This window comes from Primulina tabacum, chromosome 10, assembly GCF_025594145.1.
Source record: "Primulina tabacum isolate GXHZ01 chromosome 10, ASM2559414v2, whole genome shotgun sequence".
NCBI classification, from domain to species: Eukaryota; Viridiplantae; Streptophyta; class Magnoliopsida; order Lamiales; family Gesneriaceae; genus Primulina; species Primulina tabacum.
In genome coordinates this window covers 30299381-30313663 of record NC_134559.1, presented here as the reverse complement: position 1 = coordinate 30313663, position 14283 = coordinate 30299381, and the positions used below count along the sequence as shown (strand labels likewise).

The window sequence follows — 14283 nt, the reverse complement described above, 5'->3', positions numbered from 1 at the left end:
TAATGAGTTAACCGTCTCTGGGGTAATTTGCGTCATACCCTTCCGCACAGAACCGGCTCACGACAACAAAAATCGATAATTGTTCCCAGAAAATAGAAAAAAAATAAGAAGAAGGAAATAACGAATGTAAAACTATTATTATGCCTGGGATACGATAAAATGGAACCGGAATCGAATTTTGGACTTCCTAAACGGATTTCTCGAGGAAACGAAAGCTTAACAGAAGCGAAAAATCGCAAATTAGAGGGTCTTAAAGAAGGAATTCGGCTAAAATCTCGTCAGCTCATTGCGTAGTAATGAGTCTCGTCCGTTTGCCCGTTTACAATCAAATTAGCCTACAATTTTGTCCAAATACGGCAGTGCCTGAGCCACGTTGATTTCACATGTCTTATCTGGTCGCGATCGAGATTCAGATGATTTGAGCCGAAAATCGTCTGTCAAAAAGTAATCAAAAATAGAAAAACACGAAAAAGGGTGCAACACGAGGACTTCCCATGGGGTCACCCATCCTAGTACTGCTCTCACCCAAGCACACTTAACTTCGGAATTCTGATGGGATCCAGTGCATTAGTGCTGGTATGATCGCACACGACATCGAGTGGGATGTTTATTATTATATCCTTCGAGTACGTGTGGAGCGGACGACGATGGACAAAACAGTCGAAATAATTGTGTTTAATGAGTTAACCGTCTCCGGAGTGATCTACGTAATACCCTTCCGCACAGAACCGGCTCACGACAAAAAAAATCGCTAAATGTTCTAGAAAATAGAAATAAAAAATAAGAAGAATAAAATAGCGAATGTAAAGCTATTATTATGCTGGGATACAATAAAATGGAACCGGAATCGAATTTCGGACTTCCTAAACGGATTTCTCGAAGAAACGAAAGCTTAACAGAAGCGGAAAATCGCAAATTAGAGGGTCTTAGAGAAGAAATTCGGCTAAAATCTCGCCAGCTCATTGCGGAGTAATGAGTCTCGTTCGCTTGCCCGTTCACAATCAAATTAGCCTACAATTTTGTCCAACTCCGGCAGTGCCCGAGCCATGTTGATTTCACATGTCTTATCTGGTCCCGATCGAGATTCAAATGATTTGAGCCGAAAATCGTCTGTCAACAAGTAATCAAAAATATAAAAACACGAAAAGGGGTGCAACACGAGGACTTCTCAGATGGTCACCCATCCTAGTACTGCGCTCGCCCAAGCACGCTTAACTTCAGAGTTCTAATGGGATCCGGTGCATTAGTGCTGGTATGATCGCACCTGAAATTGAGTGGGATGTTTTTTCTTATATCCTTCGAGTACGTGTGGAGCGGACGGCGATGGACAACACGCGGCACTGTTCTCGCCCAATCAGAACCATGAAGTTAAGCGTTCTGGCGCGATGGCAGAGCTAGGATGGGTGACCTCCTTGGGCAATCCTCGTGTCGCGACCGTTTACGTAAATTATGGCTAAATAGTAGAAATAATTATTTTTAATGAGTTAACCGTCTCGAGAGTAATCTACGTTATACCCTTCCGCAGAGAACTGGCTCACGACAACAAAAATTGTTAAATGCTCCCATAAAATAGGAAAAAAAAAACAAGAAGAAAATAACGAATGTAAATCTATTATTATGCCTTGGATACGATAAAATGGAAGCGGAATCGAATTTCGGACTTCCTAAACGGATTTCTCGAGAAAACAGAAGCTTAACAGAAGCGGAAAATCGCAAATTAGAGGGTCTTAAAGAAAGAATTCGGCTAAAATCTCGCCAGCTCATTGCGGAGTGATGAGTCTCGTTCGTTTGCCCGTTTATAATAAAATCAGGCTACAATTTTGTCCAAATCCGGCAGTACCCGAGCTACGCAGATTTCACATGTCTTATCTGGTCCCGATAGAGATTCAGATGATTTGAGCCGAAAATCGTCTGTCAACAAGTAATCAAAAATACAAAAACACGAAAAGGGGTGCAACATGAGGACTTTCCAGGGGGTCACCCATCCTAGTACTGCTCTCTCCCAAGCACGCTTAACTTCGGAATTATGGTGGGATCCGGTGCATTAGTGCTGGTATGATCGCTCATGATATTGAGTGGGATGTTTATTCTTATATCCCTGAAGTACGTGTGGAGCGGGCGGCGATAGACAACACGCGGCGCCGCTCTCGCCCAATAAGAACCATGAAGTTAAGCGTTCTGGCGCGATGGCAGTGCTAGGATGGGTGACCTCCCTGAGAAGACCTCGTGTCGCGACCGTTTACGTAAATTATGGATAAAACAGTCGAAATAATTGTTTTTAATGAGTTAACCATCTCCGGAGTAATCTGCGTCATATCCTTCCGCACAGAACCGGCTCACAACAACAAAAATCGCTAAATGTTCCCAGAAAATAGGAAAAAAATAAGAAGAAGGAAATAGCGAATGTAAAGCTATTATTATGCCTGGGATATGATAAAATGGAACCGGAATCGAATTTCGAACTTCCTAAGCGGATTTCTCGAGGAAACGAAAGCTTAAGAGAAGCGGTAAATCGCAAATTAGAGGGTCTTAGACAAGAAATTCGGCTAAAATCTCGTCTGCTCATTGCGTAGTAATGAGTCTTGTTCGTTTGCCCGTTTACAATAAAATTAGCCTACAATTTTGTCCAAATCCGGCAGTGCCCGAGCTACGTTGATTTCACATGTCATATCTGGTCCCGATCGAGAATCAGATGATTTGAGCCGAAAATCATATGTCAACAAGTAATCAAAAATAGAAAAACACGAAAAAGGGTGCAACACGAGGACTTCCCAGGGGGTCACCCACCCTAGTACTGCTCTCGCCCATGCACGCTTAACTTCGGAGTTCTGATGGGATCCGGTGCATTAGTGCTGGTATGATAGCACCCGACATTGAGTGAGATGTTTATTCTTATATCCCTCGAGTACGTGTGGAGCGAGCGGCGATGGACAACACGCGGCACTGCTCTCGCCCAATCATAACCATGAAGTTAAGCGTTCTTGCGCGATGGCAGAGCTAGGATAGGTGACCTCCCTGGTAAGACCTCTTGATGCGACCGTTTACGTAAATTATGGATAAAACAGTCTAAATAATTGTTTTTTATGAGTTATCCGTCTCCGGAGTAATCTGCGTCATACCCTTCCGCACAGAACCGGCTCACGGCAACAAAAATCGATAAATGTACTCAAAAAATAGAAAAAAAAATAAGAAGAAGGAAATAGCGAATGTAAAGCTATTATTATGCCTGGGATACGTTAAAATGGAACGAGAATCAAATTTCGTACTTCCTAAACGGATTTCTCGAGGAAACGAAAGCTCAACAGAAGCGGAAAATCGCAAATAGAGGGTCTTAGAGAAGGAATTCGGCTAAAATCTCACCAGCTCATTGCGTAGTAATGAGTCTCGTTCGTTTGCCCGTTTACAATCAAATTAGCCTACAATTTTGTCCAAATCCGGCAGTGCTCGAGCTACGTTGATTTCACTCGAAATATTTTTTTTTAATGAGTTAACCGTCTCTGGGGTAATCTGCGTCATACCTTTCCGCACAGAACCGGCTCACGACAAAAAAAATCGATAATTGTTCCCAGAAAATAGAAAAAAAATAAGAAGAAGGAAATAACGAATGTAAAGCTATTATTATGCCTGGGATACGATAAAATGGAACCGGAATCGAATTTCGAACTTTCTAAGCGGATTTCTCGAGGAAACGAAAGCTCAACAGAAGCGGAAAATCGCAAATAGAGGGTCTTAGAGAAGAAATTCGGCTAAAATCTCACCAGCTCATTGCGTAGTAATGAGTCTCGTTCGTTTTCCCGTTTACAATCAAATTAGCCTACAATTTTGTCCAAATCCGGCAGTGCCCGAGCTACGTTGATTTCAGTCGAAATAATTTTTTTTAATGAGTTAACCGTCTCTGGGGTAATCTGCGTCATACCTTTCCGCACAGAACCGGCTCACGACAACAAAAATCGATAATTGTTCCCAGAAAATAGAAAAAAAATAAGAAGAAGGAAATAACGAATGTAAAGCTATTATTATGCCTGGGATACGATAAAATGGAACCGGAATCGAATTTCGAACTTCCTAAACGGATTTCTCGAGGAAACGAAAGCTCAACAGAAGCGGAAAATCGCAAATAGAGGGTCTTAGAGAAGGAATTCGGCTAAAATCTCACCAGCTCATTGCGTAGTAATGAGTCTCGTTCGTTTGCCCGTTTACAATCAAATTAGCCTACAATTTTGTCCAAATCCGGCAGTGCCCGAGCTACGTTGATTTCAGTCGAAATAATTTTTAATGAGTTAACCGTCTCCGGAGTTATCTGCGTCCTACCCTTCCGCACAGAACCGGCTCACGAAAACAAAAATCGATAAATGTTCCCAGAAAATAGAAAAAAAATAAGAAGAAGGAAATAACGAATGTAAAGCTATTATTATGCCTGGGATACGATAAAATGGAACCGGAATCGAATTTCGAACTTCCTAAGCGGATTTCTCGAGGAAACGAAAGCTTAACAGAAGCGGTAAATCGCAAATTAGAGGGTCTTAGAGAAGGAATTCGGCTAAAATCTCGTCAGCTCATTGCGTAGCAATGAGTCTCGTCCGTTTGCCCGTTTACAATCAAATTAGCCTACAATTTTGTCTAAATCCGGCAATGCCTGAGCTACTTTCATTTCACATGTCTTATCTGGTCCCGATAGAGATTTATATGATTTGAGCCGAAAATCATCTGTCAACAAGTAATCAAAAATAGAAAAACACGAAAAGGGTTGCAACACGAGGACTTCCCAGGGGGTCACCCATCCTAGTACTGCTCTCGCCCAAGCACGCTTAACTTCGAATTTCTGATGGAATCCGGTGCATTAGTGCTGGTTTGATCGCACCCGACATTGAGTGGATGTTTATTCTTATATCCCTCGAGTACGTGTGGAGCGGGCGGCGATGGACAACACGCGGCACTGCTCTCGCCCAATCATAACCATGAAGTTAAGCGTTCTGGCGCGATGGCATAGCTAGGATGGTTGACCTCCCTGGGAAGACCTCCTGTCGCGACCGTTTACGAAAATTATGGATAAAACAGTCGAAATAATTTTTAATGAGTTAACCGTCTCCGGAGTTATCTGCGTCATACCCTTCCGCACAGAACCGGCTCACGAAAACAAAAATCGATAAATGTTCCCAGAAAATAGAAAAAAAATAAGAAGAAGGAAATAACGAATGTAAAGCTATTATTATGCCTGGGATACGATAAAATGGAACCGGAATCGAATTTCGAACTTCCTAAGCGGATTTCTCGAGGAAACGAAAGCTTAACAGAAGCGGTAAATCGCAAATTAGAGGGTCTTAGAGAAGGAATTCGGCTAAAATCTCGTCAGCTCATTGCGTAGTAATGAGTCTTGTCCGTTTGCCCGTTTACAATCAAATTAGCCTACAATTTTGTCCAAATCCGGCAGTGCCCGAGCTACTTTCATTTCACCTGTCTTATCTGGTCCTGATCGAGATTCAGTTGATTTGAGCCGAAAATCGTCTGTCAACAAGTAATCAAAAATCGAAAAACACGAAAAGAGATGCAACAGGAGGACTTCTCAGGGGGTCACCCATCCTAGTACTACTCTCGCCCAAGCACGCTTAACTTTGGAGTTCTGATGGGATCCGGTTCATTAGTGCTGGTATGATCGCACCCGACATTGAGTGGGATGTTTATTCTTATATCCCTCGAGTACATGTGGAGCGGGTGGCGATGGACAACACGCGGCACAGCTCTCGCCCAATCATAACCATGAAGTTAAGCGTTCTGGCGCGATGGCAGAGGTAGGATGGGTGACCTCCCTGGAAAGACCTCGTGTCGCGACCGTTTACGTAAATTATAGATAAAACAGTCGAAATAATTGTTTTTAATGAGTTAACCGTCTCCGGAGTAATCTGCGTCATACCCTTCCGCACAGAACTGGCTCACGACAACAAAAATCGATAAATGTTCCCAGAAAATAGAATAAAAACTAAGAAGAAAGAAATAACGAATGTAAAGCTATTATTATTCTTGGGATACGATAAAATGGAATTAGAATCGAATTTCGAACTTCCTAAGCGGATTTCTCGAGGAAACGAAAGCTTAACAGAAGCGGTAAATCGCAAATTAGAGGGTCTTAGGGAAGGAATTCGGCAAAAATCTCGTCAGCTCATTGCGTAGAATGAGTCTCGTTCGTTTGCACGTTTACAATCAAATTAGCCTACAATTTTGTCCAAATCCGGCAGTGCCCGAGCTACGTTGATTTCAGTCGAAATAATTTTTTTTAATGAGTTAACCGTCTCTGGGGTAATCTGCGTCATACCTTTCCGCACAAAACCGGCTCACGACAACAAAAATCGATAATTGTTCCCAGAAAATAGAAAAAAAATAAGAAGAAGGAAATAACGAATGTAAAGCTATTATTATGCCTGGGATACGATAAAATGGAACCGGAATCGAATTTCGAACTTCCTAAGCGGATTTCTCGAGGAAACGAAAGTTTAGCAAGAGCGGTAAATCGCAAATTAGAGGGTCTTAGAGAAGGAATTCGGCTAAAATCTCGTCAGCTCATTGCGTAGCAATGAGTCTCGTCCGTTTGCCCGTTTACAATCAAATTAGCCTACAATTTTGTCCAAATCCGGCAGTGCCTGAGCTACTTTCATTTCGCATGTCTTATCTGGTCCCGATCGAGATTTATATGATTTGAGCCGAAAATCATCTGTCAACAAGTAATCAAAAATAGAAAAACACGAAAAGGGTTGCAACACGAGGACTTCCCAGGGGGTCACCTATCCTAGTACTGCTCTCGCCCAAGCACGCTTAACTTCGGAGTTCTGATGGAATCCGGTGCATTAGTGCTGGTATGATCGCACCCGACATTGAGTGGATGTTTATTCTTATATCCCTCGAGTACGTGTGAAGCAAGCGGCGATGGAAAACACGCGGCACTGCTCTCGCCCAATCATAACCATGAAGTTAAGCGTTCTGGCGCGATGGCAGAGCTAGGATGGGTGACATCCCTGGGAAGACCTCCTGTCGCGACCGTTTACGAAAATTATGGATAAAACAGTCGAAATAATTTTTTAATGAGTTAACCGTCTCCGGAGTTATCTGCGTCATACCCTTCTGCACAGAACCGGCTCACGAAAACAAAAATCGATAAATGTTCCCAGAAAATAGAAAAAAAATAAGAAGAAGGAAATAACGAATGTAAAGCTATTATTATGCCTGGGATACGATAAAATGGAACCGGAATCGAATTTCGAACTTCCTAAGCGGATTTCTCGAGGAAACGAAAGCTTAACAGAAGCGGTAAATCGCAAATTAGAGGGTCTTAGAGAAGGAATTCGGCTAAAATCTCGTCAGCTCATTGCGTAGTAATGAGTCTCGTCCGTTTTCCCGTTTACAATCAAATTAGCCTATAATTTTGTCCAAATCCGGCAGTGCCCGAGCTACTTTCATTTCACCTGTCTTATCTGGTCCTGATCGAGATTCAGTTGATTTGAGCAGAAAATCGTCTGTCAACAAGTAATCAAAAACCGAAAAACACGAAAAGAGATGCAACAGGAGGACTTCTCAGGGGGTCACCCATCCTAGTACTGCTCTCGCCCAAGCACGCTTAACTTTGGAGTTCTGATGGGATATGGTTCATTAGTGCTGGTATGATCGCACCCGACATTTAGTGGGATGTTTATTCTTATATCCCTCGAGTACATGTGGAGCGGGTGGCGATGGACAACACGCGGCACAGCTCTCGCCCAATCATAACCATGAAGTTAAGCGTTCTGGCGCGATGGCAGAGGTAGGATGGGTGACCTCCCTGGGAAGACCTCGTGTCGCGACCGTTTACGTAAATTATAGATAAAACAGTCGAAATAATTGTTGTTAATGAGTTAACCGTCTCCGGAGTAATCTGCGTCATACCCTTCGGCACAGAACCGGCTCACGACAACAAAAATCGATAAATGTTCCCAGAAAATAGAAAAAAAATAAGAAGAAGGAAATAACGAATGAAAAGCTATTATTATTCTTGGGATACGATAAAATGGAATTAGAATCGAATTTCGAACTTCCTAAGCGGATTTCTCGAGGAAACGAAAGCTTAACAGAAGCGGTAAATCGCAAATTAGAGGGTCTTAGGGAAGGAATTCGGCTAAAATCTCGTCAGCTCATTGCGTAGAATGAGTCTCGTCCGTTTGCCCATTTACAATCAAATTAGCCTACAATTTTGTTCAAATCCGGCAGTGCCCGAGCTACGTTGATTTCACATGTCTTATCTGGTCCCGATCGAGATTCAGATGATTTGAGCCGAAAATCGTCTGTCAACAAGTAATCAAAAATAGAAAAACACGATAAGGGGTGCAACACGAGGACTATCCAGGAGGTCACCCACCCTAGTACTGCTCTCGCCCATGCACGCTTAACTTCGGAGTTCTGATGGGATCCGGTGCATTAGTGCTGGTATGATCGCACCCGACAATGAGTGGGATGTTTATTCTTGTATCCCTCGAGTACGTGTGGAGCCGGCGGCGATGGACAACACGCGGCACTGCTCTCGCCCAATCATAACCATGAAGTTAAGCGTTCTGGTGCGATGGCAGAGCTAGGATAGGTGACCTCCCTCGGAAAACCTCTTGATGCGATCGTTTACGTAAATTATGGATAAAACAGTCGAAATAATTGTTTTTAATGAGTTATCCGTCTCCGGAGTAATCTGCGTCATATCCTTCCGCACAGAACCGGCTCAGGACAACAAAAATCGATAAATGTACTCAGAAAATAGAAAAAAAAAATAAGAAAAAGGAAATAACGAAAGTAAAGAAATTGTTATGCCTGGGATACGATAAAATGGAACCGGAATCGAATTTCGAACTTCCTAAGCAGATTTCTCGAGGAAACGAAAGCTTAACAGAAGCGGTAAATCGCAAATTAGAGGGTCTTAGAAAAAGAATTCGGCTAAAATCTCGTCAGCTCATTGCGTAGTAATGAGTCTCGTCCGTTTGCCCGTTTAAAATCAAATTTGCCTACAATTTTGTCCGAATCCGGCAGTGCCCGAGCTACTATTTTCATTTCACATGTCTTATCTGGTCCCGATCGAGATTCAGTTGATTGGAGCCGGAAATCGTTTGTCAACAAGTAATCAAAAATAGAAAAACACGAAAAAGGGTGCAACACGAGGACTTCCCAGGGGGTCACCCATCCTAGTACTGCTCTCGTCCAAGAACGCTTAACAACGGAGTTTTAATGGGATCCGGTGCATTAGTGCTGGTATGATCGAAACCGACAATGAGTGGCATACTGATGTTTCATTTTCAAGTCTTTTGGAGGGTGTTTATTCTTGTATCCCTCGAGTACGTGTGGAGCGGGTGGCGATGGACAACACGCAGCACTGCTATCGCCCAATCATAACCATGAAGTTAAGCGTTCTGGCGCGATGGCAGAGGTAGGATGGGTGACCTCCCTGGAAAGACCTCGTGTCGCGACCGTTTACGTAAATTATAGATAAAACAGTCGAAATAATTGTTTTTAATGAGTTAACCGTCTCCGGAGTAATCTGCGTCATATCCTTCCGCACAGAACCGGCTCACGACAACAAAAATCGAGAAATATTCCCAGAAAATAGAAAAAAAAAATAAGAAGAAGGAAATAACGAATGTTAAGCTATTATTATTCTTGGGATACGATAAAATGGAACCAGAATCGAATTTCGAACTTCCTAAGCGGATTTCTCGAGGAAACGAAAGCTTAACAGAATCGGTAAATCGCAAATTAGAGGGTCTTAGAGAAGGAATTCGGCTAAAATCTCGTCAGCTCATTGCGTAGTAATGAGTCTCGTCCGTTTGCCCGTTTACAATCAAATTAGCCTACAATTTTTGTCCAAATCCGGCAGTGCCCGAGCTACGTTGATTTCACATGTCTTATCTGATCTCGATCGAGATTCTTATGATTTGAGCCGAAAATTGCATGTTAACAAGTACGCAAATATAGAAAAACACGAAAAGGGGTGCAACACGAGGACTTCACAGGGGGTCACCCATCCTAGTACTGTTCTCGCCCAAGCACGCTTAACTTCGGAGTTTTGATGGGATCCGATGCATTATTGCTGGTATGATCGCAACCGACAATGAGTGGGATGTTTATTCTTGTATCTCTCGAGTACGTGTGGAGCGGGCGGCGATGGACAACACGCGGCACTGCTCTCGCCCAATCATAACCTTGAAGTTAAGCGTTCTGGCGCGATGGCAGAGGTAGGATGGGTGAACTCCCTGGAAAGACCTCGTGTCGCGACCGTTTACGTAAATTATAGATAAAACAGTCGAAATAATTGTTTTTAATGAGTTAACCGTCTCCGGAGTAATCTGCATCATATCCTTCCGCACAGAACCGGCTCACGACAACAAAAATCGATAAATGTTCCCAGAAAATAGAAAAAAAAATAAGAAGAAGGAAATAACGAATGTTAAGCTTTTATTATTCTTGGGATACGATAAAATGGAACCAAAATCGAATTTCGAACTTCCTAAGCGGATTTCTCGAGGAAACGAAAGCTTAACAGAAGCGGTAAATCGCAAATTAGAGGGTCTTAGAGAAGGAATTCGGCTAAAATCTCGTCAGCTCATTGCGTAGTAATGAGTCTCATCCGTTTGCCCGTTTACAATCAAATTAGCCTACAATTTTGTCCAAATCCGGCAGTGCCCGAGCTACGTTGATTTCACATGTCTTATCTGATCTCGATCGAGATTCATATGATTTGAGCCGAAAATCGCATGTCAACAAGTACACAAATATAGAAAAACACGAAAAGGGGTGCAACACGAGGACTTCCCAGGGGGTCACCCATCCTAGTACTGTTCTCGCCCAAGCACGCTTAACTTCGGAGTTTTGATGGGATCCGATGCATTAGTGCTGGTATGATCGCAAACGACAATGAGTGGGATGTTTATTCTTGTATCTCTCGAGTACGTGTGGAGCGGGCGGCGATAGACAACACGGGGCACTGCTCTCGCCCAATCTTAACCTTGAAGTTAAGCGTTCTGGCGCGATGGCAGAGGTAGGATGGGTGAACTCCCTGGAAAGACCTCGTGTCGCGACCGTTTACGTAAATTATAGATAAAACAGTCGAAATAATTGTTTTTAATGAGTTAACCGTCTCCGGAGTAATCTGCGTCATATCCTTCCGCACAGAACCGGCTCACGACAACAAAAATCGATAAATGTTCCCAGAAAATAGAAAAAAAAAATAAGAAGAAGGAAATAACGAATGTAAAGCTATTATTATTCTTGGGATACGATAAAATGGAACCAGAATCGAATTTCGAACTTCCTAAGCGGATTTCTCGAGGAAACGAAAGCTTAACAGAAGCGGTAAATCGCAAGTTAGAGGGTCTTAGAGAAGGAATTCGGCTAAAATCCTCGTCAGCTCATTGCGTAGTAATGAGTCTCGTCCGTTTGCCCGTTTAGCATCAAATTAGCCTACAATTTTGTCGCAAATCCGGCAGTGCCCGAGCTACTTTCATTTCACATGTCTTATGCTGGTCCGATCGGAGATTCAGATGATTTGAGCCGAAAATTCGTCTGTCAACAGTAATCAAAAAATAGAAAAAAACACGAAAAGGGGTGCAACACGAGGACTTCCCAGGGGGTCACCCATCCTTGTACTACTCTCGCCCATCTTAACTTCGAGTTCTGATGGATCCGGTGCATTAGTGCTAGTAGATCGCACCCGACATTGTGTGGGATGTTTATTCCTTATATCCTCGAGTACGTGTGGAAGCTTGGGGGGGGGGCCGGCGTGGGGTTGGGGGACAACAAGCGGCACTCGGCTCTCCCGGGGGGGGGCGAGGGCCCAAGCATAACCCATAAATTTAAGCGTTCTGGCGCGATGGCAAGAGCTAGGATGGGTGACCTCCCTGGGAAGACCTCGTGTCGCGTACCGTTTACCAGTAAATTATGAAATAAAACAGTCGAAATAATTTTTTTTAATGAGTTAACCGTCTGCGGGAGTAATCTGCGTACCCCCCATATACCCTTCCGCACATGAACCAGCTCACAACAACAAAAATCGATAAAATGGTATCAGAAAATAGAAAAAAAATAAGAGGAAGGAAATAACGAATGTAAAGCAATTATATGCCTGGGATACGATAAAATGGAACCGGAATAGGAATTTCGAACTTCCTAAGCGGATTTCCTCGAGGAAACGAAAGCTTAACAGAAGCGGTAAATCGCAAATTAAGGGTCTTAGAGAAGGAATTCGGGCTAAAAAGTCTCGCCCAACTCATTGCGTAGTATGAGTCTCGTCCGTTTGCCCGTTTACAATAAAATTAGCCTACAATTTTGTCCAAATCCGGCAGTGCCCGAGCTACTTTCATTTCACATGTCTTATCTGGTCTCGATCGAGATTCAGATGATTTGAGCCGAAAATCGTCTGTCAACAAGTAATCAAAAATAGAAAAACAACGGAAAATGGGTTGCAACACGAGGACTTCCCAGGGGTCACCCATCCTAGTACTACTCTCTCTCGCCCAAGCACGCTTAACTTCGGAGTTATTGAGGGATCCGGTGCATTAGTGCTGGTATGATGCACCCGCATTGAGTGGGATGTTTATTCTTATATCCCTCGAGTACGTGTGGAGCGGGCGGCGATGGACAACACGCGGCACTGCTCTCGATCCAATCATAACCCATGAAGTTAAGCGTTCTGCGCGCGATGGCAGAGCTAGGATGGGTGACCTCCCTGGGAAGACCCTCGTATCGCGACCGTTTACCGTAAATTATGGATAAAACAGTCGAAATAATTGTTTTAATGAGTTAACTGTCCCGGAGTAATATGCGTCATACCCTTCCGCACAGAACCGGTCTCACGACAACAAAAATCGATAAATGTTCCCAGTAAATAGAAAAAAAATAAGAAGAAGGAAATACGAATGTAAACTATATTATGCCTCGGATAACGATAAAATGGAACCGGAATCGAATTTCGAACTTCCTAAGCGGATTTCTCGAGGAAAACGAAAGCTTAATAGAAGCGGTAAATCGCAATTAGAGGGTCTTAGAGAAGCAGTTCGGCTAAAATCTCGTCAGCTCATTGCGTAGGATGAGTCTCGTCCGTTGCCCGTTACAATCAAATTAGCCTACAATTTTGTCCAAATCTGGCAGTGGCCGAGCTACTTTCATTTAACATGTCTTATCAGGTCCCGATCGAGATTCAGATGATTTGAGCCGAAAGTCTGTCTGGTCAACAAGTAATCAAAAATAGAAAAACACGAAATAGGGGTGCCAACACGAGGATTCCCAGGGGTCACCCATCCTATACTGCGCTTTAGCCCAGCACGCTTAACTTCGGAGTTCTGATGGGATCCGGTGCATTAGTGCTGGAATGATCGCACCCGACGTTGAGTGGGATGTTTATTCTTAATCCCTCGAGTACGTGTGGAGTCGGGCGGCGATGGACAACACGCGGCACTGCTCTCGCCCAATTCATAACCATGAAGTTAAGCGTTCTGGCGCGATGGCAGAGCTAGGATGGGTGACCTCCCTTGGAAGACCTCGTGTACGCGACCGTTTACGTAAATTATAGGATAAAACAGTCGAAATATTGTTTTTAATGAGTTAACCGTCTCCGGAGTAATCTGCTCATAACCCTTCTGCACAGAACCTGCTCACGACAACAAAAAATCGATAAATGGTCCCAGAAAATAGAAAAAAAATAAGAAGAAGGAATAACGAATGTAAAGCTATTATATGCCTCGGATAAGATAAAATGGAACCGAATCGAATTTCGAACTTCCTAAGCGGATTTCTCGAGGAAACGAAAGCTTAACAGAAGCGGTAAATCGCAAATTAGAGGTCTTAGAGAAGGAATTCGGCTAAAATCTCGTCAGCTCATTGCGTAGTAATGAGTCTCGTCCGTTTGCCCGTTTACAATCAAATTAGCCTACAATTTTGTCCAAATCCGGCAGTGCCCGAGCTACTTTCATTTCACATGTCTTATCTGGTCCCGATCGAGATTCAGATGATTTGAGCCGAAAACGTCTGTCAACAAGTAATCAAAAAAAAAACACGAAAAGGGTGCAACACGAGGACTTCCCAGGGGTCACCCATCCTAGTACTGCTCTCGCCCAAGCACGCTTAACTTCGGAGTTCTGATGGGATCCGGTGCATTAGTGCTGGTATGATCGCACCCGACATTGAGTGGGATGTTTATTCTTATATCCCTCGAGTACGTGTGGAGCGGGCGGCGATGGACAACACGCGGCACTGCTCTCGCCCAATCATAACCATGAAGTTAAGCGT

At 43.4% G+C, this 14283-nt stretch overlaps 10 non-coding genes and 5 pseudogenes across 10 annotated transcripts; all 15 read right to left on the bottom strand.

The window, feature by feature from the left end:
- Window positions 1–471: 471 nt before the first annotated feature.
- Window positions 472–590, bottom strand: LOC142515872 (5S ribosomal RNA). The gene has a single exon (XR_012811692.1). It is a non-coding gene; the product is annotated as a 5S ribosomal RNA (ribosomal RNA).
- A 557-nt stretch (window positions 591–1147) lies between these two features.
- LOC142514733 (5S ribosomal RNA) lies at window positions 1148–1266 on the bottom strand. The gene has a single exon (XR_012810613.1). It is a non-coding gene; the product is annotated as a 5S ribosomal RNA (ribosomal RNA).
- A 682-nt stretch (window positions 1267–1948) lies between these two features.
- Window positions 1949–2067, bottom strand: LOC142511620 (5S ribosomal RNA; annotated as a pseudogene).
- A 683-nt stretch (window positions 2068–2750) lies between these two features.
- Window positions 2751–2869, bottom strand: LOC142512941 (5S ribosomal RNA). The gene has a single exon (XR_012808915.1). It is a non-coding gene; the product is annotated as a 5S ribosomal RNA (ribosomal RNA).
- Window positions 2870–4744: 1875 nt separating this feature from the next.
- Window positions 4745–4863, bottom strand: LOC142516958 (5S ribosomal RNA). The gene has a single exon (XR_012812725.1). It is a non-coding gene; the product is annotated as a 5S ribosomal RNA (ribosomal RNA).
- A 679-nt stretch (window positions 4864–5542) lies between these two features.
- LOC142517050 (5S ribosomal RNA) lies at window positions 5543–5661 on the bottom strand. The gene has a single exon (XR_012812812.1). It is a non-coding gene; the product is annotated as a 5S ribosomal RNA (ribosomal RNA).
- Window positions 5662–6743: 1082 nt separating this feature from the next.
- LOC142514061 (5S ribosomal RNA) lies at window positions 6744–6862 on the bottom strand. The gene has a single exon (XR_012809974.1). It is a non-coding gene; the product is annotated as a 5S ribosomal RNA (ribosomal RNA).
- A 680-nt stretch (window positions 6863–7542) lies between these two features.
- Window positions 7543–7661, bottom strand: LOC142510700 (5S ribosomal RNA; annotated as a pseudogene).
- A 682-nt stretch (window positions 7662–8343) lies between these two features.
- Window positions 8344–8462, bottom strand: LOC142514057 (5S ribosomal RNA). Its single transcript, XR_012809970.1, has one exon. It is a non-coding gene; the product is annotated as a 5S ribosomal RNA (ribosomal RNA).
- A 688-nt stretch (window positions 8463–9150) lies between these two features.
- LOC142510573 (5S ribosomal RNA) lies at window positions 9151–9269 on the bottom strand (annotated as a pseudogene).
- Window positions 9270–9988: 719 nt separating this feature from the next.
- LOC142507047 (5S ribosomal RNA) lies at window positions 9989–10107 on the bottom strand. Its single transcript, XR_012805314.1, has one exon. It is a non-coding gene; the product is annotated as a 5S ribosomal RNA (ribosomal RNA).
- A 684-nt stretch (window positions 10108–10791) lies between these two features.
- On the bottom strand, window positions 10792–10910 carry LOC142516198 (5S ribosomal RNA). Its single transcript, XR_012812005.1, has one exon. It is a non-coding gene; the product is annotated as a 5S ribosomal RNA (ribosomal RNA).
- A 1545-nt stretch (window positions 10911–12455) lies between these two features.
- LOC142512498 (5S ribosomal RNA) lies at window positions 12456–12576 on the bottom strand (annotated as a pseudogene).
- A 684-nt stretch (window positions 12577–13260) lies between these two features.
- On the bottom strand, window positions 13261–13378 carry LOC142512725 (5S ribosomal RNA; annotated as a pseudogene).
- Window positions 13379–14055: 677 nt separating this feature from the next.
- On the bottom strand, window positions 14056–14173 carry LOC142510964 (5S ribosomal RNA). Its single transcript, XR_012808697.1, has one exon. It is a non-coding gene; the product is annotated as a 5S ribosomal RNA (ribosomal RNA).
- Between the last annotated feature and the right edge of the window lie 110 nt (window positions 14174–14283).